Genomic DNA, 26,827 nt, shown 5'->3' on the forward strand with positions numbered 1-26,827 from the left:
GCCAAATACAGGATTAAGTTAAGACCTTGAGGGTAAAAACTTACCCTGAGTTACCCAGAAAGTGTAACCACAGGCAGCCCTATAAATAAAGTACATAGAAGAGATGATAATACAAAAACCAAGCACACAGAGCAACAGCCACACCCCAGCAGTGTAGAAAGCCATGAAAAGCAAAAGAATCAAGAAGCAGGACAATGTTCATCTCTGAAGGTAAGTTAACATGGTCCCACAAGTTCTTCTCTGTAGCTGAGCTGACATGACCTCACTCATGTCTTGAGATTTGGAAGTCTGGCCCCAGAAAAGTGAGAGAATATTTTTCGGATAGCTTTTTTAACACTCCGTTTGTCCTTGTTTATGCTTACACTCAGAAAACTGACAGGTCATTTCTATTTCTGTGAAGAAACACAATGACCACAGCAACTCCTGTAAACGAAAACATTAAATGGCTGTTCGCTTGCACTGTCAGAGGTTTAGTTCATTATTGGCTCGGCTCCCCATGTGCAGATATGATGCTAAAGAAATATCTGAGAGTTCTACATCCAGACCCACACACAGGCAGCAAGAAGATAGAGATTCTGAGTGTGGCTTGAGCTTTTGAAACCCTAATGTGGTGGAGCCACTGGTATACTTCCTCTCACAAAGCCACACCTCTTAATCCTTATCAATTAGCCCCAGAGCCTGATAAGCAAGCATTCACTTACATGAGCCTATGAGGGCCATTCCTGTTCAGATCACACATGTCACACAATTAATTCACTTCCCTATAGTATTGACTAATACCCAGGACTAGTTATGCAGGTCCTTATGCTTTCGGGGCAACTTTTTTTTTTTACTGATGAAGCCATCTTTTCAACATTGGATTCTGCACTTGTTTTAACCATTTTTATTTTTGAAATTATGTGTATGTGTGTTTGCCTGTATGTGGATATTTGTATATGTGTACAGATGACACCAGAGGCCAAAAGAGGGGCCTCTGATCCCATAGCTGAAGTTACAGGCAGTTATAAGCCACCTGACACTGGTGCTAGAAACTAAATTCTGCAAGAGTAGCCAAGAGTAGCAAGCCCTCTTAATGGATGATACATCTTTTTGGTCCCTTGGTTTCTGATTATTGATATTTTTGTTGTTGTTTGTTTAATTATTTTTACTGAATGCAAGTTGAAGAAGCATTCTTTATTCTTACCACATCTCTAAAATGTTCCAAACATTTGTGCCTATATTGAAACCCTAGTTCCCATCACAGTGTTTTTAGAAATGGAGGTGACAGGTTGATGTGTGTGCAATAAGGGTGATGAGGACAAGTGTGGGAATTTGAGGATGGGTTAGTGTCTGTATTGTCTACATTCCTGTTCTGTTCTACAAGGACTCATCAGAATCTGAATAAGAGTAATGAATAAACTTTTACTGTTGGAACCATCTAAGCTGGAGTCTTTTGTTACAGCAACTGATACCTTCCACACAGGTATACAGAGAATATCTCTCTACATATAGTTACACAAAATACCTTTCTATCCATGTATGCATTCACAGACCATCTTTCCATGTATACATAGAACACCTTTCCACATGTTTATGCAGAGCATAACTTTCCATACATGTATGAAGAGAAAAGCACTTTCGCACACATGTATGCAAAGAATCCCTTTTAACATGAGTATGCAGAGAACACGGAGAGAGAGAGAGAGAGAGAGAGAGAGAGAGAGAGAGAGAGAGAGAGAGAGAGAGAGAGAGAGAGAGAGAATACATTTCCAAAGCACTAGGGGCAGGAGGAGGGGATTTAGCTCATAGCATCTGTATCTATTTGCACTGAGAGCTACAACTATGGATAAGGATTTTCTTGATAGAGGAGCAAATCATAGACTTGAAAAGGATTTTTTCCTAAGTGACATTAACTACAGAACCAGGAAAATGATTGTTGATAGTTCATTCTATCAAATGAGCTCTAACAGTGAAGAAATTCCCAAGCAGAGTAGAGTGTCCTGTCAAGTGAGGCTCCTAAGTAAAAGAACACATTGAGCAGAAAGATAACATCATCGAGTCTGGGGCTTACAAATACCCATCCAGCAGAAGCTGACTGGGAAAGATCTATTAAGGCAGCCAACTTGAGTTCTCCATGGAGGGACTCAGGCAGATTGATCTCTTGGGGGAGGCCTCCAAGTAAAATAACAAACAGCAACAGACTGAAGTGACGTCTTAGGAGGGTCTCTGTGGCCCTCAAGGCCAGCAGAGTGTCTTGAAGCATAGATGGATAAGAAAGAAGTTTGTTTCAACACAATTGAGTAGTCACTGTTGGTTCAAACTTCCAAAGTCTGACTCAGGCTAGTTTATCTTAAGCATATTTAAACACAATACAGTTTTAGGGGAAAGAAAATTTCCTGGTAATAATTAATTCAGTCCTGTGTGTACAACAAAGCTTAAGACATAATTTCATCTAAACTCTTGTAAAGTTCAACTGACATTTTCCATGAAGATGGGTTCTATAGATTAACTAAGGAAGCAGGTTCGATGTCAATATTGCTTATGGTACAGGTCTAGCAGAGAATAGTGTTATAGATTTACTGAGGTGACCCAGCTCAAGAAAAGGGTCTGAGGGAGCTGATATGCCCTGGCCATGCACATGGCATTGAGGTAACCAGGCTATTAACCACCTCTGCTCCCAGCCTTCTGGGTGAAAACAGTTTATACATCTCTCCCTTTGAAGAGGTAACCCTGTGTGTTTAACTTACCTTGTTTCCCTAACACTTATCTGTTAGTTCAAGGACCCACATTCCTCCTGCAGACATCATCAAATCGGGCACTCACAGCAACCAGCAGAAACCAATTAGGAAAGCTGAGGCAGTCAGCTGCAGTCAGTTGAACTTTCCTCCATGGTGGAGTGTCCCATGGCTGACCTTCAGAGTTCTTTCCGACATTTATATTATGGGGCAGATAATAGCAAGATATATTGGACCTTCCAGCTCTTTTCAAAGACATGAATTCCTTTTTTCTTTTCTGAATAAGGTCTCACTATATAGCTGTGGCTGGCTGGGATCTTGCTGTGTAGACCAGGCTGGCATCAAGTGCACAGAAGGCCTGTCACTGCCTTCCAAGTGCTGAGAGTAAAGATGTGTGCTACTGTGACCAGCGTAAACATGATGATTTTATTCTGGGGTTATTTTGCTGTCATTTTCTCTCCCTGTCACAGAGTTATTGGGGCTATATAATGTGCAAAGGGACTTAGAGGAATCTTTTGTTATTTTAATTTAGTTTTTAAATTTAATTAATTATTTTATTTATTTACATTCTGTCCATTGGCCCCCTCATGACCGGTCCTCTTTTCCACAGTTCCTCATCCCATTCCCTCTCTCCTTTGTATCTGAGAGAGTGTGCTTCCCCCTGAATCCCCTTTTCCTGGAGGCTCAAGTCTCTAGAGGATTAGACTCATCTCTAACTGAGGCCAGAGCAGTCAGTCCTCTGCTATATATGTGCCAAGTGCCTCAGATCAGCCCATGTAGCCTGCCTGGTTGGTGGCTCAGTCTCTCGGAGCTCTTGCTCAGGTCTGAAATGCCAGTGTGCCAGTATAATGTGTGTTATAGTAGTTCTGTTGTGAGTCCACACTGTAGCTGCTGCTGCTGCTGCTGCTGCTGCTGCTGCTGCTGCTGCTGCTGTGACATCCTTCTAAGAGTCAAGCTATATGGTGACATACAGCTCTCAAAGATTCAGCTGAGGCCACACTGAAAAGTAAATACGACTTTGTTGTTACGACAATAATTCCCGCAAGACACTCGTACCAAATTGCAGTCACTTTATTTTGGGAAGACTAAGGTGGTCCTTCCTCATAATCAATTTGCATCTCCCTTGCTCTCCATCATCAACCTATGTAATTAGGGCGTGTCTTGATCCATACCCGTTTACTCGGAATACTGTTGCATGTCCCTCCACAGCAATGGAGGGCAAGTGATACCAAAGAGACACGGAAACTGTGACATATGCCTCTCCATGAATGCTCACAGTGGCTTCTCTTATGGTGGTCAGAGTTTTACTCAGTTCATACAAAGAAAAGTGGTGTATTTCATATTTTATTTTTTATTTTTCTCCACTTTTGAGTTACTATAACTACATCATTTCCCCTCCTCATATTCGTGCCCTTACAATCCATGACCCCCTTTTCATTATTAGTTACATGTGTGTATTTATATGTATATACATACATATTACTAAATGCATGAGCTTAACCTACTCAATCTGTGTAACGTTATTTGTATGTATGCTTTCATTTTAAGAAAACACCTAATTTTGTTGATTGAATGGACAGTTGACAGTTACCTGAAAGGTAGTTCACTTATTTGAATTGTTTTTCTCTTTTCCTGTAAGAATGGCAATAATTTATATTACTGACATTTTTGAGTCTACAAGAAGCTATATGTTGTTAACTAATTCCCTGCAGGAATTTTAGTTTGAGATCAATAAATGTAAAACATAAGCAGAGATTCAAAGTAATGGGATACATGCAATATTGTATTAAACATAAGAAATTGCAAAAAAACCATAACGGAGCAACTCAGCAACTGAACAAAAGTAATTTCTAAAAGAATTGCAATCATATATAAGTTGTATTTTAGCATATGATGTACATTGTTTGAAAAGGCCATTTATATAAGAAAATAAGTTTTCTTCATGGGGTCCCAGATGTCTCAAAGTGGAAAAAGTGAAGAGTTCTAGTCCAGCCTCTTTTCTGGAATGGAATCCTTGTACAAGTCCCTTGTACATAGTTCCTTCCCCGGAGAACAGTGAACTTTGGATGCAGGATGTCAGAGTCAAGCTGCCTAAGGTCATATCCCAGACTCGCACCTTCCGCTCTTCGTGACTCTGAAGCCCTTGCTTAAACTTTCTCAGAGAACTCATCTAATTATGGAGACCACAGGGAGTGGTATACATGAAATTAAAAGTCACTACATGTGAAATACCTAGAATACGGCCTGGAATCTATGGCTCATTTTGTGGAAGCATTCCTAATGGAACATGTGACAGTTTCTCTGGCAGCCACAAAGTTCTGAAAGTTACTCTTTTTGGTTTTCTTCTTATCTTTGCTTGGGTCAGCTCCATGCTAAGGTTTTGGTGGAGTACTGTTTCTCCCAGATCTGCCCCTCACCTACACAAACCCCTTTCTGGTGCTTGTCTGTGCCACAGCCTCCAGCAGCATATCAACAATTGCTTTCACTTCTGGACAGACATTCTAAACACACAGAAACGAGCTAATATTCCTGGCCCCACACCAGTCCTTCTGATGTAGAACTGTGCTTTCCTTTGTAGTACTATCTTGCCTCTCTGCTTTGGATCCCTACAACATAGAGTCCATTAGTCTTTTTAAAAACCATGTTGAGGCTGGAGATATTACTAAAGTGATCAAGAACATTTTGTCCTCTGGTGTAGGAAATGAGTTAGGTCCCCAGCACCCATGTTTTGCAGCTCATGACTACCTGTAGGCATCCAGCTCTGTGTTCCAAGCCTCTGTACTAACGGAACTCACATGCACAGAATGCTAACAGTCACAGGCGCACACACAATTAAAAATAAAAATAAATCCCTCAAAAACTAACCAGAATCACTATGTCTTAAAAGTCACATACATCTAATACATCAAATACACGTGTGCCCTGTTGTGTTTGAATAATAGTTTTCCATTGTAAGTACCAGCTCACATTAGTCCCATTTAGAAATATAGACACAGAAAGCCATTTTCTCCAGTATGGGAAAAAGTTTTGGAGAGTGGCCCACTTTAAAACCTTTTCCCTCATCATCCCTTAATCACAAAGGAAGTGGGAGGAATAAGTTGGAGAAAATTGAATGATAATAAGGATGGGGAGGGAAGGGAGAAAACTCGTTTTCTTTGTCCCTGTCTCCAGCACAGTAATTTGACTAATTCACCAGGTATTATCATTCTTTGCAAAACACCTAAAAGCATAGTCAGAAATATTAGACTCGAACAAGACTCAGTTATCTGTTCAGACCCATCATCGTATTTTCTGGGGCGCTTAGTCAGATGCATTATCACTCCAGGAAGATGTGCTCTGTATGTCTTTGCAACGTGGTGTGTGGGGCTCAGCGCACATACTAAATAGCTATCCCAGGCAACAAGAAGGAGCACCTCCCTCCTCCAGTCCAAGGAATTCTGTCAGGAGATGTTCTCAGGAATTACCAGAACTGCTTTTCATGTAAAGTTGGTTTCTAAGACGATGGAGAAGCCAGGTTTCTTTCTGAGTGGAAGCAAGAAAGCCTCTCGATTTTGCTTCTGTATTTCCAAATAGCATATAATGATGGAATGATTATGTACTAAATCATGTTAATTACTTTCCTCTGCAGCTGTTGTTTTCAATATGGGGAAATTATAATTGTTTAAAATAAGTGTATAACTTTCTTCCACATTTAGTGCACTAAATACAAGTAAATTGGGGTTTCGACACCTCTAAAACGTGTTTTCTTGATGCTTAGTAGAAGATAAGTTAACTCGGAATTTTTAAAATTAAGTAATTCCATTGTTTGCACGTACTTAGGGAGGTGTACTGTTTCAGCACAGTGAGCACAGTGGTTTAGTGTCACTGTGTTAGCAATGAGTAGAACTTCCCTTTAAATACCTAATACCCCATAAAGGCCCAAGGGTGCTATTCTGCTTTGCATCCATGTTACAGAAATGTTGTATTGGTATGTGGTTGGTCTTTATGTGCTTTATTTCAAATATGTACAGTGCATGAATATACCTTATTCGTTTTCATTTTTCTGTGTGTCTGGTAAAATATCTCAATGGCTAAAAGCACTTCCTGTGTACCTAACCATCATGTACAAAGTTCCATAAATACAGTTCCAACCTTTGAAAATAACTTATCTTAATATTTTTTATACTTTGACTTATTACTAATATTGCTAGTCTTCCATTCTTCCCAGTTTATAAGTAGAACTTTGTCATAAGGCATGAGAAAAGGCATAGCATACGCGGGGATGATATTATTTGAATTTTCAGGTTTCCACAGAACATCTTGGAATGTATTTGCCTGTGAATAGGGGAAGGCTAAACTTCAAAACTAATGCACAGCTACACATAGGTTATGTTTCATAAATCTAGGTAGAGTTTGGTTATTCCCTCTGTTTTAAGCCTGTCACACGAATATGTTTGTATTTCATCATATAATTAGATATATCTAGAAAATATATCTAATTTTCTTTGACATCATCATCTTACTCTCTTCTCTTTGGCAAGGCCTCTCCTAGGTATTGTGAGACGTGGGCAGGGATGGGCCCACCTCCAGGCTCCATCAGGAATGAGTAGCTACCAGGTTCACTTGGTGCTGGGATTTGTACTGGTTTCTTTACTCATTGCTTTGACCAAAGGCACCTGGCAATAACAACTTAAGGAGTAAATGGCAGATGTTGGTTCATAGTTTGAGGTCCATCGTGGTAGGCAGAGAATCATGGTGGGGGGCATCTAGTCATGTTATATCTGTAGTCAGGAAGCAGAGAGAGATGAATTCTGGTGCTCAGCTCTCTTTCTCCTTTGATTTATGCAGGATGCCCAGCTCAGGCATTGATATTGCTATGTTCACGATGAGTCTTCCAATTTCACTTAACTCAGTGTTAGCAACTCCAGAAGAAACATGCTCAGAAATGTGTTTCCTGGGTGATCCTGGATGCTGCCATGTTGAAAATCAATATTAACCATCACAAGAGGATTTGATTCCTTGTTGGATGTCTACTGGAAGCAATTCTCTGTTCCTGGCCATTTATAGTTGTCTAGCATGGCAATTTTCTTGATCAAAACTCACCAGCAGTACAGAGATAGACACAGGGCTATAAGTAAGGGTGCATCATTTTTTCCTAATGTAATCCTGGAAGTGACATCCATAGAGTCCACTGTGTTTTATTTAAAGCAAAATGCTAGATCCAGCTTTTTCTTGAGAGGAGCATGCATTATATTTGTATGAATAGCACGGATCTCTCATTGCTGAGGATTAGCTTAGAAGTATATATTACCAGTATCTGCTATAGAATTAAGAGCTATAATAGTGTATTGAGTAACATGTGTATATGTCCATGTATTTTGTATACATACATATATCTGCATTTCTATACATATAGAATGTTATTTAGACACAGTGATACATAAATATATAATGGGATTTTTTTTCACCAAGTTGTTAAAGGCATTGTATATATATATATTCAATCCCAGGAAAGAAAAATCAACCTAGAATATTTTCCTTTCTAGTCTCTGTTTGGGGTTCTCATTCCAATTTCTGTGCTTCCCTTACCTTCAGACACACATCCAATCTCTCCTTGTTGCACCATGATCCACTACTCCCTGGAGAAGCTAGATGTTTGTGTATTGGACACAACACAACATGGTTCTGTCCACATGTGAGTTTCTCTTGTGTACCGGGCACTTTGCTCTGTGGATTTTTGACTATCTCCAATCTGTATAGCAACACATCAAGTTTCTGTTTCATAGTTGATGCAGCAGAAGGTGGAGGAGGAAGCAAATTCTATAGGATAAAGCTGCAGGTGAGAATAATTGGAAGAAATGAGATCTCTCTTCACTTATATGGCCATGCCTGTTTTCTTCATTGATATACTGTCAAGAGCTATTGTGTTCTAGTTGGAAATACCTTGGAGCTACAGAAATGAATCTTGAATGGTTGGCTTTCCAGAACTAACTGGGCTAGAGAGCTAAAAGCCTTTTAGGCACCTTCCCTCCACCACAGTGTATGAAGCTGTTTTGTGGATTCTGATGTTGACTATTAGCTGATTTCCTGTTAGGACACGACACAGTTTCTGTTGACTTACTGCAAAGACGGGTCCACAACGCCCCTGCTTCTGAGGACCTATGGAAGGAAAACTAGATGAGGAATTTAGAGGGGTTGGGGAAATAGTTAAATTGGTGAAGTACATGCTGACCAAGCTTGAGAACCTGAGTTCATAGTGCCAGCACCCACATAAAACCTGGACACACTGTTGTACATCTGTAACCCTAGTACTAGGAGGCAAGCGTAGAAGTGACTCATTGGCCAGCCAGCCCAACAAGTTGGCACATTTCAGAAATGCTATCTCAGATAGAGTGATGCTGTCTCAGAAAATAAGGATGAGAACAGCCAATGAAGGCTTGTAATGTCAACCTTTGGCTTCCACATACGTCATGTGTGTGGCTTCCACATATGTCATGTGTATGGCTTTCACACTTATTTACACAAGCACACACAGGCATATGCACACACAAGAGCTCCAAGAATCTGATTTTAAAGAGTTCTTGCTAGGTTTTCTGGACCCCAGAGCAAATGACAAACACAATTGTTGGCCACTAAGACGCAGAAATGCTTGCTGTGAGTGCCTGTAGGTGATTTAAATATCTTTTATAGTCAGGCCTTGTTCAGACCTTCTCTAAGATATGGCAAGTATGGGGACACTCACTCACCAACATGATAAATCTAAATAGTAAATATCAAATCTAGTGACAGCTGAGCGGTGTTCCCCAGGGAGAAATAGTCTTGGTGAGGACTCTATGGTTGTAGTGGTGGTGGTTCTTCAATTGTTGATAATTCTTTTGCTGTTATGGAACTTCTAAGGGGCTGGGGTAAGACAAATGCAAAGAGGCCTTAGAAGTAATTCAGTGTGTGATGAGAATCCACCAGTGGAATGAGTCCATGGCGTCCTTCAGTGGGAAAAATTTAAAATCTGTGAAAACAAGTTTTCTTCTGAATCTGTAAGCATGAATACCTTTCTTTTTTCATTACCAGGCACCTTCAGCAATGTTTCCATTCAAAAATTATGAAGAATGGTGGTAATTTGAATAATAGTAATCACACTGCATTTCTCATGCTGAAGTTTGAATAATTCACCTGAATTTAATTGTAAAATGAAATACTATGTTTGGACCGAGTCTCGTGGTTCTACATCAGGAAAGAAAAGTGAGACATTGTACCTCCAAGTCAGGACCCAGTTTTGATTTTAGGAATCTCCATAATGAATTCAGCATACCCAGGGGTTTCCCCAAGAATAAAAAATTGCCAGAGGAATCCATACATGCCTCAGAGGTAACCAAGATTCATTTAATAAAAAATGGTTGCCTTCAAAAATCATAGGAAGGAAATAATAAACTGACGTGGATGTTTTTGACAGGAGGCAGAAGCAATAAGTTTCATATAGGCAGAGCAGGGCCATCATTGACGTTTAATAGAAATTCTATACATGCTGTTCTCATTGTCAGGAAATGATCACATAAATAAAAACAGAATATTGGCATAGAAAGGCTGTAAGTATCAAGCATGCTTCTCAATGTGTATCTGTCAGTTAGCAGGGGTAGAATTTCCCCACCCTTTACCATTATTCAATGCAAACTCTATAATGTAGATGACATTAGACATTTGTTATGTCTTTCAATTACACATTTAAAAGGATTTTCATTTGAGTGGCAGTCTATAAATACTGCATGGACAGATCTTCTAGCTTCCTGTCAAAGTACCTTTTCCCTAGTTAGGCCATATCCTAGTTAGCTTTTACCACTGACTTAACAGAGCCTAGAGTCACATGAGACAGGATTGAGGTACCTCAAGTGAAGTACTTCCTAGATCAGATCTGCCTGTGTATGTCTATGAGATATGTCTTGATTGTTACTTGATATAAGAGGGTCAACCGACTATGGACAGTACTTGTCCCTGGGAAAGTGGTCCTGTGCTGTATTAGGAAGCAAGCTAAGGTGGGTCTGGAAGGGAACCAATAAGGAGTATTCCTCCATGGCTTCTGATTTGTTCCTTGATCAGAAGTTTGCTGTGTGAAGTGGCATTGCCTTTGAACTCCTATCCTGACCTTTCTCAATGTTGATTATAACCTGTAGGTTTAAATAAACTCTTTCCTCTCCTAAGTAGCTTTGGTCACAGTATTTGTCACAGCAACAGAAGGAAACTAGAATAATCAAGCAGGCCTCTGATATCTGAAGTTGTTCATCATGGTTTGTAGCCATCAGTACTGTCCTTTTGAACAAACATGGCTCTTCTTGAATCTGTCAGACACAAAATCTTTCTTCTTTCTTTCTCTCTTTCTTTCTTTCTTTCTTTCTTTCTTTCTTTCTTTTCTTCTTTTCTTCTCCTCCTCCTCCTCCTCCTCCTCCTTCTCCTTCCTCTTCTCCTTCTCCTCCTCCTCCTCCTCCTCCTCCTCCTCCTCCTCCTTCCTCTTCTCCTTCTCCTTCTCCTCCCTCTCCCTCCCCATCTCCCTCTCCCTCTCCCTCTTCTTCCTCCTCCTCTTCTTCCTCCTTCATCATCATCCTCATCGATAACAATGTCATTTTTACATCCTGACTGCAGTTTTTCCTCCCTCCTCTCTTCCCAGCCCCTCTCCCAACCTCTCTTCTGCTTTGCCCTATCCACTCCTGCTCCTTTTCTATTCATAAAAGGGCAGGCCTCCCATGTATATTGACCAAACATGGAATATCTAGTTGCAGTAAGACTAGGTACCTCCCTTTGTATTAAGGCTGGATAAGGTAAGCCAGTATGAGGAAACAGATCTAAGAAGCCAGCAAAAGAATAAAAGACAACCCCTGCTCCCACTGTTAGGAGTCTCTCAAGAAGACCACACTACACATTGTAACAAATATGCAGAGGTCCTAGGTCAGTCAATACAAGCTCCCTGGTTGTTGCTTCAGTCTCTGCAGAGCCCTGTGAACCCAGGTTGATTGATTCTGTGGATTTTCTTGTGGTAGACACAAAATCTTGCTGTAAGAAATATAAGACAGAACTTCCTTGCAGAAATGTTAGTGATGTATCCAGGCTTGAAACAGCTTCTCTGGTTTCTTTATGATTCATTTTGGATAGCAGAAAACACTTCATTCTACAAAATCAAGGCTGTTTCATTAGGAGTCCAAAGACAAGGCTCTTTGTGTTGTTTTATATTTAGACAAAGAACATGCCAAATCTCTTGGGAAGGCTGCTAAATCATTCCTTAATATGAAAGGCCTGTAAAGATTCGTTTCCATCATATTTTGGTGAGGTGCACCATCTGTTCAACTAAAATACTTCTGCCACCAAAACAGGTCAGAAATTCATTTTCATCAGTATTTTGTGCCCATGTGCCTGTACCTTCCAGTTCTAAATCCACTTCAAACTGTCATTTTTGGCATGCTTGTGACTCTTCCTTCCCACACACTGAGGACCTGGGCCTTGTAGTCACAGCATTGATCTGGCCCTTGAGAAGAAGCCCTGCATTGACTTATTTCACAGATTGTCCTGGAGAAAATGGTTTTCTTTCCATTTTAACTTCTTTACTTCTAAGAATGGCTCGGTCTCTTTCTTTTCCTTTCCTGTCTCCTTCTTAATCTTGAAACGTTTTATTAACCTACACTAATTATACATAACGAGAGATTTCATTATGCCATTCCAATATATGTACATAATATGTTTAAGTCACACACACATACACACAGAAAGATAGACACACATACATGTACAAACTCACACTCATATTTTTTGTTGAACTTCTTCTTAATTCTGCTAATCCTCTTCCCTCTTTCTTTTCTCCCTTGATAATTCTGAGCAGTGTCTGATACTCACAAGGGCCCTGGTACCCTAGTCTCACATATGTCTTGTTCCCACTGCTCTGATTTAACATCTTTTCATCAAGTACTGCTTGGGATCCTCCTCTCTCACCTTTCTAAGTCTTATTCTCAATGGCTTCAAGTCTTGAAAACTTCTGAAATGCACCCCCTCCTCACCTCTCTCCCGTTAGTAAGATCCAGCTTACTTCCTTTCTAGAACTTCTTCTGCCTGTTGGCACACATATCCATCCTCTCAGTAAGCATTGGTAGTTCCTTTTAAGCTAAGACTTAGGTCTCCTTTTTAAGTATTCTTTGTATGCAGCACTATTATGATCCAATCTTACTGAGTAAATGGATGGATGGATAGATGGTAGCTGGAGGAGTAGGAAATGGATGGATGGATGGATGGATGGATGGATGGATAGATAGATGCATGAATGGATCAATCAGTTGATTAGTCAAAGGATGGATGGATGGATGGATGGATGGATGGATGAATAGATGATATATTAGTATATGGATAGGTATATAGATATATCGATGGATTGATCAGTTGATCAATTATGTATATATGGATGATCGACAGGTAGGTGAGTAGATGGAGAGTTGGATGGATTGCTGGATGGGTAAGTAGATATATGGATGGCTATATGGATAGATTGATTGATCAGTAGGTAGGTGGATTAATGGATGAATAGATGGATGGATATTTGAAAGACATAAATTTTCTGCACTTTACTTTGGAAATGAAGCACACTAGATTACCTCACTGCCCTTGTAGACATTTGCTGTTTAATTTAGACATTTAAATGTATGTATACTTATGAGAGGTGCTACATCAAAGGGAAGGAAGATAAAGGACCATGGAATATACATTTAAAGAACACTACACTTTATTGCAGGAGGCTTTGAGGGGAAGGGAATATATTTGAAGGTAGTTCTTTTTGTTCTGTTCTGTTCTGTTCTGTTTTGTTTTTCTGCTTTAGCTTGGCTATTCTCCCTACAGTACCAGGAGAGTCAATAAATGAGGAATCAAAATTGTCTCAGACACAAAAGAACTCTGCTCTGATCTGTTTTGGGGTTATAACTGATAACCCTTCAATAATGTTTTCCTTACTTAAAATTTTAGCATTTGGTAGCTGTGTGACTTTGGGCAAGTTAACTGAGCAACAGCGGGAACGGATGTGAGGGAAAGGTGGGGGAGAGGAGTGGGGCATGGGACAATGTGCTCAGAGTATAATATGCATTTACATAAAAATGGCCTTATGTTTTCCAGTGTCATGGAAATACTTTTAAAGGGATCAGGTGGATCTTGAGCCTACACAAGGCCTATGCAAGAGCAAGCAAGTACAAATTTAAACATGGATGGGGTAGAGGTTCACAAAGCTCCTAGCTTACAAGCTATTGGACTGATAATCGTTGGGATAGCAAGAGTCAATTTTCTTTAGTGATAGCTCCTAGTAGATTGCCTGCTCCAGTAGATGGCTCTAGACCCGCCTCTATGGAGAAAAAAAGGACATGTCATTGGGAGAGAGAATTGATAAGGACTCTGGGAGGAATTGAAGTAGGAAGTAAGGTAGACATGATCAAAATTCATTGTATTCATGTATGAAATTCTCAATAGATAAAATATATGAAAGAAGCAGGGATGGATAGGGAGACAGAGGAGAGAGAAAGTCACACAGAGACAGGGATTCACTGCTCACAAAAATACAGGAGAGAAGGGCTATTAGGAACATACCAATCACCACAGGAAGGAGGGCTCAGGGGCATTCAAAGCTGTGTTTTCTAATTGGTATCTCCATGGAGATGCTGAACACATTGAATTCCCCCAGGGATTTTGGTATCAGAGATGAAAGAGTCTGTCTCTTAGAGTAAGAAACACATATACCTTCCAAGCTGAACGTGTGGGAAGGAGCACCACCCAAATCCCCCAGCAGTCTGCTTGTGGTTATGGTTTCTCCCTTCTGTTTCAACGTGCTTCCTGTCTCCTGTGGTCACTGGTGGAATTAGCTGCATCTTAATAGCAGATCCCCATTGCATGCTGTGGTCACAGTCCACAGTCACTAAAGGGGATTGAAATTTGATCCACTCAAGTCTACTAATCCATTCCCTGGTTGTAGAAAACCGAGAGATCATTTCAGAGCCTAACAAGGTGCAGGTAATTAAGTCTTAGGAGACCTGTGTTCTCAAGAGTTATTACCAGATGAGCCCTGCCCCTACTTTCCAGCATTATAGAAGTCTTAGCACGTGTAGTTAAATTGGGCTTTTCTCTCCCAGAGCCTGGTGTGAGGGAACAAGAGTAACTGGGAGCATGCTCAATGTACTACTTGTTACATGGCTATCTTCATTTGCTTTCTACAAAACAACCCAGGAAATCAGGGGTTTATCATTTATATTTCCATGTAACAGGCTGGCCATTGCTGAGGGAAGCTGGGGCAGGAATTCAAGGCAGGAAATTGAAGATAGCAATCCGTGCTAGAACATGAACGGATGCTGCTTTACTAGCATGATCCTCCTGACTTGCTTAGTTTATTTATTTATTTTTTATTATATAGCCAGGGTTACCTTCCCAGGATGGCACCAGTCACTGCAGGCTGAGCCCTCCCATATCAATTGTTAATCAAGAAATTTTCTCCACAGACTTGCCTATGGCCAATATGATGGAGGCATTTTCTCAATTGAGGTTCCCTTTTCTTAGATGACCCTTACTTGTGGCAGAGAAAAAACTAAGGAGCACAGTGGCATTTAACATTCCTATAGGAAAGATGCTATTATCTTTTCCAATACTGAAGGAGAATTACAGGGATGAAGAGACCAGAGGACTGCAGGATTTCTTGTGTCTGTCCTGAGAGTGACAAAAGTGAGTCCTGGCCCTGGATATGATGCCAGAGCCATAGGATAGACATCAGGGGCTGAAGAGATGTCTCACTATGCGAATTGCTTGCCTCCCAGTGCATGAGGATTGAAGTTGGATGCCTGGAACTATGTAAAAGCCAGGCAGGTGAAGTCAAGTCTTATCATCCCAGCACTCTGGAGACAGAGACAAGGGATACATGGGGCAAGCTGGCTAGCTAGACTTGCCCAATTGGTGAGCTCCAGGTTCAGCTTAAATCCTGCCTTGATAAATAGAGGACAACTAAAGAAGAGGACCAACATTAACTTTGGGCCTCCACATACACATGTGCACATGCACACATACACATATATACACATAGGAAGTAAAATAGACAGTAGGTATCAATATGGCTTCTAGCCATATCATCGGTAAGTACATTATTAACGGCCGCAGCTATTTACAAAATGTTATCACTTGCGAAATTTTCAAGAGCTTCCTTTTTCTTTCTTCTACCCTTGAGAATCGTACGTCTTTCATCTCTTTATAGCTGAGAATTGTACATCTTTTTCTTCTGCTATTAAATATCAAAGAAAACATTTGCCTCACAGTGAGTTTTAGTGTACAAATGTTCTGCCCTTCCCCCCCATACCCTTGCTGCTTCCATTTTTGTTCCATTGGCAATTTAAAAATAAATGGGCACTATTTGGGCCTAAAGGCAGTGTGTTTTCAACATCTATTTCACTGGTCAGGAATGTGCAATAAAAGTCCTGCATAAAAGCGGGGGTTCCTCGATAAAAACACAGGAAGACAATTGACTTTTATTTAATGTCCACCTTGAGGTTGGGGAATTTTGCAGTTATCGGAACCAGTCTTTCTCATCGCAGTTCTTTCTTAGCAAAAGATAGTCCAGTGTGTTTATTTGTTACTTCCTCCAAGATACCCAAGGTCACGAAGGATATGTATCAACAACTAGAGGGGAAAATCTGAGTACCACAATTCTGGCGTGAATATGCAACACTAGAACAGTGGTTCCCAGCCTCCCTAATGCTGTGACCCTTTAATATAGGTCCTCATGTTGTGCTGAACCCCAACCATAAAATTATTTCTGTTGCCACTTCATAGCTGCAATTTTGCTAATGTAAATATCTGATCTGCAGGTATCTAATGACCCCCAAAGGGGTCACAACCCTCAGGTTGAGAACCGCTCACCTAGAGCATCATGAGCCAGATGACTCTGATTTTGCAAGCTTGCAAAGTGTTGACTTCAGGCCTCAGTGATGCCTCAATTGACTCTACATTATATAGAGATGATAAATTCCGAGTCTGGGGAAATGGCTCACCAGATAAAGTGTTTGCTATGTAAGTTAGAGGACTGGAATCTGGATCTGGCAGCACCCATGGAAATGCTGGGTTGGTGTGGTGGTCCACTGGCAACTCAGCACTTTCTCAGGCAGTAGAGATAAAACACTTAGAGCAAGCTGGCTAGCTAGACTACCTAAGTAGTGGGGTTTGAGTGGAAGATCGCACCTCAATATATAAGGTATGGAACAACTGAGGAAGACATCCATATGAATCTCTGTCACACACACACAAGTATAACCACATTAATGTTAATATGCATACCCAGATACATGCATAACACACATACACACACACATGCACATACACACATGCATACTCTTAAACACACAGGAACATTGACACTCACACACACAAGCAAGGACACACACATGCAACCAAAATAAAATAATAAACTACCATGAAATAGAGAATACACTGTAAATGTATATATCTCTTAATAAGTCATCCTCCAGATGGTCTCTGTTTAAAAATGCTAATACATGTACCCACCTAAATGCAGTGCTCTTACTTAAATGTGTGTATGTGTTTTACTCTTCAGACACTTAAAGCATATTTCTTATTACAGGAACTTATAAGAAGTGACTTAAAAATCTACTAACATGATTATTAGATGACTTTTCCATAATGCAACATCCTTACTCATTTGCCAGAAAGCATCAACACAGGCTGGAGAGTAGGTTCAGTGGGTGAGCACACTCATGACCAATCATGAAGTCCTGAGTTCAGATCCCAGAGTCCTGTTTAAAAGTCTGAGCATGGCTGGAGGGGTGCTTGTAATCAATCTCTGTGCCCTGGGAGGCAGAGTCAGGAAGATGTTTTGGGACCTCCTGGGTGCCAGCCTAGCTCCTTATCTCAAAGGAATAATAAAGAATGACAGAGCAGGACACCTAGCATCCTCCTTTGACTTCTGTATGTAGAGATATGAGCACTAACCACACACACACACACACACACACACACACACACACTACGTACATATATACATTCACACACACATTATATACATATACACATACATACATACATACATGCATACATACATACATATGCATGCATTCATGCATGCATGCATATATACAGAAATGCACACAAAAAGCCACACCAGCCAGCACCTCTGCACTGCCTCTGTTCACCTTTCAGACCTTTTTGCCTCCGGAACTCTTCTTTGGCCTCTAACTACAGTATAGGATTAACCATTTGTCCAACTGCCTCCCATTCTCAGCAGTTTTTCTTCATTTCGATCACTGTTTATATCTAAAGCAGGGTAGGCATTCATCGAGTGATTGCCAAATGACAACACAGATAAACCAAGATGATATGGGAGTGAAATTAAAGCAGGGTGACTAATCATATTACGGAAAGTTTTACTGGGTAAGCTTCCCACCATTGGAATTAAAATTGGACTTGCCTAGCTAGTCTAGCCTCCAGCACCAATTACACTTCAAATGAGGTAAATCTGTATGTAACTCCACTATTTAGGGAGGTTTATCTTGTGTGACATGATTCTCAGGGATACATGAATAAATGTCCATTCACCCTATTTAGGGAACCAACAATTGACCAAGGTAAAGATACTACTGAAGTCCCACTTGCCAAGCCAGTAGGTTTTTATTGGAGTCACTTCCAAGGATCTGAAAGGACTCAAAGACAGTTTTATTACCAGAGCCCACCCCAGCATGGGTGATGGCTCATAGAGGCTGAAAGCATGGGGCTCACTGCACAGCTTGCAGGCAGCTATCAGGTTGAGCATCATCTGGGCAGTTTGGCAGATCTCTGCTTCTTCCAAGCAACTTGGCTTCTTTGCCTCTTCCAGGCAAGTGGTCTGGTTTGAGTTCAGCTCTCAGTAGTACTCACTACTAATGTAAATTTAAGAGAACCCAGCATTGCATATCTGGTCACTTTCAGAGACTTTCTGCAGTTTCTCAGTGGTTTCTTTACTTCCTGGGTCTCAATGAGCCCTCACTTAGAACATCCCCAGTTTTAAGGAACTTTCCTCCAAGATGGAATACTTTATCTTGGAGAGAATTACTACACAATAATTCTGCCCACTTGGGTAAATTGATCCCCCACTGTGTGAGATGAACAGTATAAGACTGACTTGAAATATTGGCTGGGTTTCCTGAGGAGCTCACAGCAGACCTGGTGTGACCAGACTGTATTGGTGCTGTTGAGCAGTACTGGTAATGTAGAAGCAAGTAGCTCAGAGGGCATGAGACCAACAGAGAGGTAGTTCTAGCTTAGTGTTCAAGAGCACTTATATTTAAAAAGCCAGACGTGGGGCTAGAGACATGGACCAGCTATTAAGAGCACTTCTCTTTGCTGAAGATTTTTTTTCAGTTTGAAGCATTCATGTTTAGCAGCTCACAAAGGCTTCTAACTCCAGTTCTAGGGGCATCTGATACCCTCTTCTGGCCCTGCAGGAGACTGCATTCATACTGCACATATACATCCATGCAGGAAAAAATGGTCATATGAATAAAAAAGTCTTTTTTTCATTTAAAGCACACTTCTTTTTTTTCTTTTTCTTTCTTTTTCTTTTTTTCTTTTTTTTTTTCACCCTGGGGCCTGACTCTCATAAAGGCCTTGATATCTGGACTTTTAATAAATGTTTAGTGATTTGCAGCAAGGTGGTCAAGGGAGATGCCTTTGTTGGCTGAAGAGACTTCTGTGGGCCACTTGTTAGGAAAGCAGGATGGATAATGTTTGGATGATCAGGGAAGGGAGAGAGAAAGTTCATATTTCACATAGTAACTGACAACAAAAAGAATCTCCATACAAATGCCAGATGGTTGTGACATGTAATTGAAAGAAAAACTCGTTTAGAGGCTGAGGAGATTGTTTAGTGGGTTAAGTACTTTCTGCACAAGCCTGAAGACCTTGACTCATTCACCATAACCCACATGAAAAAGCCAGGCATGGTGCTATGTGCTTGTAATCCTAGTGCAAGCAGGAGTTGGGGGAGCAGAGACTGGGACTTCCTGGGCAGAGACTGGCCAGCCAGCTTAAGGCTTGCTAGTCACCTGTCTCAAAACTCAGGCTGCATAGCACCTAAGGTACAATAACACATGACCTTGTCCTCCAGTCTCCATATTCACATGAACACACATATATGTACACACCCATATTTAATACACATATGTGCACACACATGTCATAAACAAACTCACTTTCCATACCTCCTAGTTTATTGTAAAAGATATAAATCTGATCCCTTTTGTCTTTAGTCTAATATAGAAGCCATGGACTTGTCCACCATTTTTATTTCTGTCTGTTTCCCACACTCCTGTATTTCCAAAGATGAAGCACTTCTCTTGGGTAAATAAAAGTGCAGTAGCCAGGTAATGTGGCACAAGTATTCAATCTCAGTATTTGTGAGGCAGAGGCATACAGATCCTTATGAAGCTAGCCAGGTCTACATAGCAAGCTCTAGACTAGCCAAATCTCCATAGTGAGAAATTGTCATTAAAAAACAAAAGTAAAACCAATAACAACAAACAAACAAAAACAACAAGAAAACAAAATAAACAAAAGCACTGAAGGACTAATCCCTCTATATAAACTACAAGCTTCGTTGTTTTAACCAACAATCCTTGCAAGATTTTGAGGCTTTTTTTTGCGAGTATAGGCTCCTTTCCACATTATTGACATTTGTCATAAAAAACCCTGCATCAGAATGTGTCTGCCAACTGGGATACCTTAGGCCTGGTAACACATTCTCAAAGCAAAGTTGACTTTGAAGGTGTTTGTTTGAAGCCTCCCTTATCAGAGCAGGCACACCTGTAGACAATTCAGAAAGCTCAAAGAATTCACTGTGTAGGTTAGCAGTCAGTTTGTCATGCACGAAAGAAGGGTGACCTTCGATGTCCAGTTGAGAGGTGAGCAAAAGAACTTCAACACTGACAGCAGGTCACTGAGTGAAAGGGAGGAGTAACAGCCAACTGAGGAAGGGAGGGGGTGAGAAGCTGCACTTGGGCCAGGATGAAAGCTCAGTGGGAAGACATCCTTACTGATAAGCCTGAACCTCTGAGTTGGATCCCCAGAACATATGTGGTGGGAAGAAAGAGCAAACTTCTTCCAGCTGTCCTATGACTTCCCCGTGCGCGCCATAGCACTTAGGCACATGTGTACACAATGAGAAAGGCACTAGCTTCCTCGTCTTCAATAGGATGCTCAGTGAAGTTGAGCTAAGAAGGCAATCACCAGGCAGTCACCAGGCAGTCACTAGGCAGTCACCAGGCAGTCAGCAAGTAGTCAGCAGTCAGTCAGCAGTCACCAGGTAGCACTTATGCAGCTGATTTTTACTGTGGCCCACACAGATACAGAAGGCTTCCATTAGCATCAATGCCTGATTCTCTTCTTGCTGGGTACTCAGGGAAAGAAACAAACCAGCTACACCCGCAGTTAACTGTGCAGTGTGAGCAGTTCCAGCCAAGAGCCCTTAAACCTGAAGCAGAGGACTCCCCACACTTCCTACTTTCTCTTTCCTAGATATGATGATCATGTTAAACAGAGAGGCATGAGCAGGCAACTACATGAGTTACTTTATTGCTAGACCATAATAATTTTAGGATGAAATGGGGCCATTGGTAACTGGGACAGAGCAATAGGCTCAAACTTCACTGTCCTAAGCCAGCACATGGTACCACACTGCTTGTGTGTTCTGGTTCCTTTCTGTTACTGAGCTAAAGTAATTTAGGAAAGGAAAGATTTTTTGTGGCTTAGACTTCTAGGTCACCATCCATTACTGAGGGAAGTTAGGAAAGATGGGACCTTGAAGCAGAAGCCATAGAGGAACACTGCTTGCTGGGGTTGTATGTTACACTTGCACGACTTGACCTATCTTGACTGTTACAGTAGGTTATTCTTTATGTCATATACCGTCTGGGTATAGTACTTTTATTACCCTTGGACTTTTTTTTAATAATCAAAGAGTTTAGTGTCTTAGAGTTCTGGTACTTACCAAATTGGTTAGACTGGGAGTCCAGGGAGCTCTAGGGATATACCTGTTTCTGCCCTCCTCAGTGTTGGTATTTTAGAGATGTAGGTTAAATGTGCAATGTCCCCTATAGGTTCAGATGGTTTGAACCCAGCTGTTGCCACTGTTTTGGAACATTGTAGAACCTCTGGGAAGCAAGTGGAGCATTGCTGCAGGAAGTGGGTCACAGCAGGGAGACTGAGATTTCTGAAGCAAACTCCTGTTCCTCTTCATGCTCCCTTTCCTGACAATGGGTGTGACACCCCAAAGGGAGTCCTGCTCATGCCGCCATGCCCTTTGCACCATGTATGCGAACTCTGATTCAGAGTATCCCTTATTCCTTTAAATAGTTTCTTGTCAGGTAGTTTGCTTCAGCAGCAAGAAAAGTAACTAAATATGCTAAATATCTACACAGTGTCAATTTGTTAAGCTCCTGCTTCCACAGAGTCTATTCCCTACCCTTCTTACCTAAATACTAAAACGTGTTCAATTCGGATTGTGTTAGACTGCCAAAATAACTATGCTTAAAGACATAACAAACCCAGAATCAACTTAACACATGTTCTACATTTTGCGCTATACTCTCTCCCAGCACCACTCTAAGGTAATTGAGACTAGCTTTGGATTAGTTACCTCTTTTGTTTTTGTGATAACATACCCAACAAAAGCTGTTTAAGGAACAAATCATTTATTTTGGCTCACAGTCTAAGAGTCCAGTCCATCGTGGTGGGGGAATGCCATGGACTGTTGTGTGAGACAGGTGATCATGCTGCGTCTGCACTCAGGATGCAGAGAGAGAAGGCTGTTGTTCATCTTGCTTTCTTCTTTTCATTTGCTCTGGGACTCCCACCCATGGAATGATGCCTCCAGTAGGCTGGATTATCTCACCTCAATGTATTGAGTCTGGAAACTAACAAACATGCCCAGAGATTCATCTCTTGGATGATTCTGGATTCTGTTTAGCTAGCTAGCAATATGAAACAGAAGTTTGTCATACCCATAAAAAGGAAAGGGTATATCCAGAGTTGTAAATGGAAAGAGACATCTGAGGTCTTAGCTTTTGAGTTCAGCATCTGAATCATTATTGCTGCACTATGGGTGTAAAGGTTGAAGCTGGAGGGACATTGGTAACACAGTGTGCTTAAGGTTTGTGGTAGTACACAGTTTCTGCTTCCTTACCCAATGCTAGTCTGAAGTATTGTTGGTAAGTGTATATTGTAGGAAGCATAAGAATTAACAGTAGATCCCATGAAGAATTTTCTTGGTATTTGGAAATGACCAAGTCTTTGAATCCTTAAAGTGCCTTTCCACCATAGTTACACCTTCTTTCCCACAAAATGTAATGCTGTAATTCCATTCCCAATATGGCCAGTTGTTGTCTTTCCCTTGAATTTCCACCAAAACTTAACAGCAGATAAGAGTAGTCACTTAACAGGTGTTGTGGATACCATTGAGATCCAGAATGACTATTGATTTGTACATAAACCTTTATTCTTCTATAGGAAAAATGAAAAGAGAGAAAGAAACCATGTGTGTGTGTGTGTGTGTGGTGTCATTCCTCTTAGACACTATCTGAGACAGAATCTCTTACTAGCCTAGGGTTCTCCAAATGGTCTAAACTAGTTGTCCTATTGAGCCCAAGGATCGCTCCTTCTCCAGCTCCCCAGTGCTGCCATTACAAAAAAGTACCACAACCCTTGGTTTATATTTTCATAAGTGCTGGTCCTTATATTTGCAAGGAAATGACCTTATAGACTCAGCTATTATCTCCCCATGCCTCAGGCATATTTTGAAGCATAACAAGAGAATATTGTAGAGGATGGTGAGTGTCATAATTGTACAGTGAGGAGCCAGGTATAACAGGCAAGAAACGTGCTTCCTAGGAGGCAACAAGTACACCTGATTTCACACCTCTGAATTCTCCCTCTGACTACATGCCTGTGAAACCTCAGTCCACACTGAGAAGAGAATTCTAGTCGGCATTCTGTTTTTTGTTTTGTAAGATGAATAAAATTGTAAACTTCTCATTTTAAGAAAAGGGAAAAACAAGTTCCTGAGTTGGTACATTCATTTTCTAGAGTCTCCCACATAGCTTCTCGTCACATTAAAAACAGCCTTTCCTGTTATCGATGGCCAATAAACATACAGATGGAGGATATCGATCTGTCTAGTATCTTCAAAGTTGTACCAACTTAAGAATTCAGCAGTCTAAAGATCCATATCAAAATAATACATTTTTGGTAAAAATAGTAATTTTTTTTAACATTCAAGGTATTTTATACAAGCTTGTACTCCAAACATTTAACTTCAGATACTCCAGAAAATAAAATATGGAAAACAAACTTAAGCTGGATTTATTTTATTTTTTTTACAGTAGTAAAATATTTATACATTTTTTCCCATGGTTTTTTTTTAATTTTTTCTCAAATCATAATTAATTCACACAGGGGTTATAAACACAGAAAGGCAGGATGTGGAGAAGGGAATGACACTGGAGTGTGGGTGTTCAGGGGGAATACAGATATCTTCAGAACCTGGTATCGGCTGGGTGAAGGTTCAGGGGACAATTCACTATGACTCTGCCTGTGACTCGCTTGTCCTTATGTAAGTTGGTATTGTCTGGCAAGGCTACCTATTTACAAGGTCTATGACTAGTCAGGCTTATAAATTTCCATAAAAGCTGCTTGTTGACATTATCTTATAGCCATCTGTTTCAATGTTTTTCCACTGAGACCCAAGACTTGGTGTTAGTATACATGTATGACAGGCCTATTGCTGATTTTAGGCCTATGGCTGATTTTAGGTCTATAGTGTGTAAGCAGGGCTGTCCCTGACATCTCCTCCCTTCTCTAAGTATAGAAGGGCTGTGGCAATTCTAAACTTTTGAAGGCGGGGATAGAGGCCTGACCTCCAGTATTTGAAGGGGACCTTGTAATGGCTCCAGTCCCCCTGTCGTTGTCCAGTGAGGCATGAGGGCCATACCCGTCATGATGTCTTTTTCCTAGAGAGGGGATACTTTTGACATCAACCCCTATGCAGTCAGGCTTGTCCCTCAGGGAACCCAGATAGATATTTTTATCTTTTATTTATATTTCCTTGCAGTTTAAGCTGGATTTATTTGTAGTATTCTTTTAAAAAAGGAGGGGGAGTCTATGAAATATATTACAGGGATGGGTTTAGAAATTATATATTTACAAGTTTGTAAGACTGGTTATGAGGGCTGGTGTCATTAATTTTTCTTGGTGTATGGTGTGTGTGTGTGTGTTTGTATGTGTGTGTGTGTGTGATATATTTTTTGTGTATATGGCATGGCATGTGGGCAGAAGTGAAAAGGCCTTGGGTGTTGGTCCTTGCTTTCTACCTTATTTGAGACAAAGTCTCTTTGAGGTTCACTGCTGTATATGGTAAATTAGCTGGTCCGTGGTCTTCCACAGATCCTCTTGACTGTGTCTCTCATCTCACCATAGAAGCATTGGGTCACACCTGTGTGTTGCCATGCCTAGCTTTATGTGGCTTTGGGTTTTCAAATATGGGTCTTCAGGAGTATTTTATCCTCAGACTCATTTCCCCAGCCAACATTAACCATTGTGTACTTATAAAATGATGTTAGTAATTAGTACATTTATTTAAACACTCATTCCACATAAGAAATAAAGACATCTTGTGTTTTTTTTTGTTGTGGTGTGGGGGGGGTGTAGCCACTAATGTTACATTCACATTACCTAAGCAATACAGTGGCAGCTTGTGGTTGTACTTCTTTCTGACAGCGATTTGCCCACATGGTGTTTTTTGTCTCCCTCCCTTGCAGGATGAGTGGAATTCTACAAACATGCATGCCCATAAATGTAGTTCTGCATTCTGCTGCGGGGGAGTAGGAACACTTGGGATTTACTTGTTAACATTCAGGAGACACTTTTGCACTCTGTGTGGAAAATCAGTTTTGCCACTGAATGCATAGCTGTCTTCTCATTCAACTGGAGCCTGTTCATATAGCAAGTTTCCTGATGCAGAATTTGCACAAGCCTGCCTAGGGAGACATTTATGTGGCTTTCTACTCACATACCGATGGCCCCAGAGTGAATAAGATTCAATGATTCCAATTGGGCCAGCACCTTTCGATCTGTTAGGAAATGCTGCTGCATCCTGTGAGGGAATTAGAGCACCACAGTTTCCAGGCAGCATAGAGTGGAAATTCTTGCAAAATTTTATGCTGAATTAAAAATATATATCATCTAGGGAAAAAATAAAAAAAAAGCCACGAGCTTTGCAGAGACAGTTTCTAGTTCCATGAGATTTTTAGTCTTCCATTCTCAGGATTCCCCTTGACTTTGTGTTGGCAGATGGGCAGTGATTCAGAGAAGAGCATCCCAAGTCACACCTAGCCCATGGACCACTCCTGTTTCCATGATTAAATGTGCTCTCTTCCAAGGAAGGAACTTGTCTCCTCTAAGGAAATAAGTTGGTACACAGTTGAGCCCAGTTCAGCAGCAGCAAACTTACCCAGCTGGTGTTTTGTTGTGCTTGTCTTTAGGGAAAGCTTTCCACTGAAGTTAAGATAGTAGGCCCGGAGGGTCACTGAGGAAAGTCATCGTAGCAGAATGGGGAAATGAACCTTCATGGGGGATGGGAGTCCAGGCAGCGTTATGTCTGTTCTTAAGGTGTTCTGTTTCTCTACCCCATGCATCAGAGAAATGGGCTATAATACCTCTGCCAGAGTCAACATGAAAAGACCTCCCTGGCTAAAGGCGAGCTCAAGAGCTCTGACCACTTAAAAGTAGCACTAGCTACCAACGCTAATGAACTGGGCTGAAAAGTATGGGATGTCAATGTGGTCAAAAGAATAAAGCTTTGAATTTGTTTTATCAAGGAACAATGGTCCCAGCAGCTCAGCCCCAAGTGTCACAGCTAAGGACCATGCCCTTCCAATTAGCTGGAACATTTCTCTAGTGTGTTACATATACATAGGGTATAAGTCTATGAGAAACAGAAACACACAGCTGGAGAATAAGTTAGAGGGGGAAAGTATGGCATGAATTTAGCACACAGTTATTGACCAATTACTCAGGTTCTACTCAGTAATGACAGTTATATGAGGCAGCCA

General features: G+C 40.9%; 1 protein-coding gene across 1 annotated transcript in view; it reads left to right on the forward strand.

The window, feature by feature from the left end:
• Positions 1 to 26,827, forward strand: part of Nckap5 (NCK associated protein 5) — a 698,067-nt gene that overhangs the window by 390,620 nt on the left and 280,620 nt on the right. The gene's annotated exons all lie outside the window — the stretch shown is intronic.

The sequence above is a fragment of the Grammomys surdaster genome, unplaced genomic scaffold (assembly GCF_004785775.1).
Source record: "Grammomys surdaster isolate TR1022 unplaced genomic scaffold, NIH_TR_1.0 208, whole genome shotgun sequence".
NCBI classification, from domain to species: Eukaryota; Metazoa; Chordata; class Mammalia; order Rodentia; family Muridae; genus Grammomys; species Grammomys surdaster.